The sequence below is a fragment of the Fukomys damarensis genome, unplaced genomic scaffold (assembly GCF_012274545.1).
Source record: "Fukomys damarensis isolate Sample0158 unplaced genomic scaffold, DMR_v1.0_HiC HiC_scaffold_24, whole genome shotgun sequence".
Taxonomy (NCBI): Eukaryota; Metazoa; Chordata; class Mammalia; order Rodentia; family Bathyergidae; genus Fukomys; species Fukomys damarensis.
In genome coordinates this window covers 65,982,558-65,984,805 of record NW_022900936.1, presented here as the reverse complement: position 1 = coordinate 65,984,805, position 2,248 = coordinate 65,982,558, and positions in this window count along the sequence as shown.

Here is a 2,248-nt window from a genome sequence, read left to right as displayed (position 1 = left end):
GTGTGTGTGTGTGTGTGTGTGTGTGTGTGTGATGTGGCAATGTTTTATTTTTATGTAGTCATATTTATCAGAAAATAAAAACATTTCTTTTTCTGAATCTGGGTTTAGAGAACAGTTAAAAAGTCTTTCCTCCATTTCAGGTTACAAAGGAATTCATCACTGATTTATTCTAGTATTTATATGGGTTTTTTTTTAATATTAGGTCTCATGCATTGGGAATTTATTTTTGTGTATAGCTTGAAGTATGGATCTGATTTTATTATCTTTTTCAAAATGGCTATCAGGTTTTGCTCAGGTTGTATATTGAACAACCACATTTGTCTGAGTGACTTTTCTAGGTGCCATCTTGTAACTTTTGTATTATAGTATAAATTTTCATGGGTACTTAGGTTTAATTCTGGACTCTGTATTCTGTTACCCAGAACTGTCTATTCATGCACTAATATCAAACTATCAGTATAGTAACTTTATAATATACTCTAATATCCAGTAGTGCTACTCTTCCTTTGTAACTCTCTTTTTTTTTTTTTTGAGACAGGGTCTCACTATGTAGTTGAGACTGACCTGGAACATCACTATGTAGCCCAGGCTAGTTTTGAACTCTCAGCAATCCTCCTGCCTCAGCCTCCCAAGTTCTGGGATTACAGGCATGCATGACTACGCCCGGCTCACTCTTTTGTTTTTTTTTAAAAACTGTTTTTGCACATATATATTTTTTTCAAATGGATTTTATTGTTTTTAGGTTTTTGAGACAAGGGCTCACTCTGTAATTCAGGCTGGCCTTGAACTCACTATGTATTCCAGGCTGGCCTCGAACTCTCTGTGATCTTTCTGTCTCAGCCTCCCAAGTACTGGGATTACATGCCTGCACAGCCATGCCCGGCTCAAATGAACTTTAATATTAGCTTGAAGAATTCCTAAGCAAATTTATTGGTGTGTTTATGGAGAATCTTGTTTGATTTATAAACTCATTTGGGAAGCACAGACATCAGGTCCTTGCACTTGCAAGGCAGGTGGCTGCACCACTAAACTAAATCCCTGGCCCTACTACGCATTACTTTTTAATAAAATCACAGTTGTCTTTGGTAGCCTTTGGCACAAAGTGTCATTGATTTACCTTGCATATATCCTACCAAATTCAGTAACCAGCTGTTTCTCTAAGGAATCCTGGTTATTTTTAGTGGGGGATGATGTATAGAACTACGGGCTATCTTAGTTGTTTAAAAAAATTCTAAAAGTATAGGTTGGTTAAGTTACTAATGATACATACTAGGATATTCATTATTGGGCTATTGTTTTATGTCAATTGTCTAAGCCTATAGTTCTTAGGCTTTTCTCTTTTTATATCAGTGCTACGTGGTAATCTGTGGTTATTTAAAAAACATTCAAATTTGCCTTTTCTTTTCTCCTTTGATTCTATATATGCTGATCACAGAAAATACTAAGGAAGGGGCCTGGGGCCAACAAATCAAGAGACCTGGAACTCAGGCTTTGCAGGTAAGTGTGATCTGGGGCACAACACCAGGTCTTCCTGTTTCTCATTCTTTGTCTCTGTAGTCAGAGGTAAAAGTGATGGATGGTTTGTCTCTGTGAACAGCTGGTGTACGACTCCCAGTCATTTGGTATCAACAACCATTTGGTCTTAACAGGGAAGTGAAGGCAGCCAAGAGGAGAAAGCAAGTGAGGCTGGGTAAACTAGAGGTGTGTTCATTGCATCTTGCAGACCCAGGAGAAGGGAAGAGTGTGAGTAAAGGGAGAGGTTGTGGTCATTTCCTGCTCTCTCTGTCTCTCTAGCCAAAGCTTGCCGGTGATGGTGGATGAAAGGAATGTGAACATTAAACAGATTTTAAATTTAGGTTTTAAAGCAGGCCAGACTATTTAATAAATAAAAGTGACTGGAAAGACATAGATCCTGCTCAAAATGTTATTAAGGGATAGGAAAGAAGGATTAACTAAACCTAGTCAAAGGCAGGAATGGGAGATAAGCAAAACTCTTTGGATTTTCAGCCTGTCTTATTAGCATTTGGTAACTATAATGGGAGAAGTTAGAATTTCATGCATCAATAAAAGAAATAGAGAGTCTGGAAGGAAAATTCAGAAGTTCTCTTTTAGGGAGTTGTGATGTCCCCTACTCGCTCCTCTAGTTTTTCCTGCAATTCAGAAACATTCCACTAGGTGGTAGCATGTATCTTGGTCAGGCAGTGCGGTCAAATTAACAGTTTTCTTTATAAATCCCATTGTAGATTAT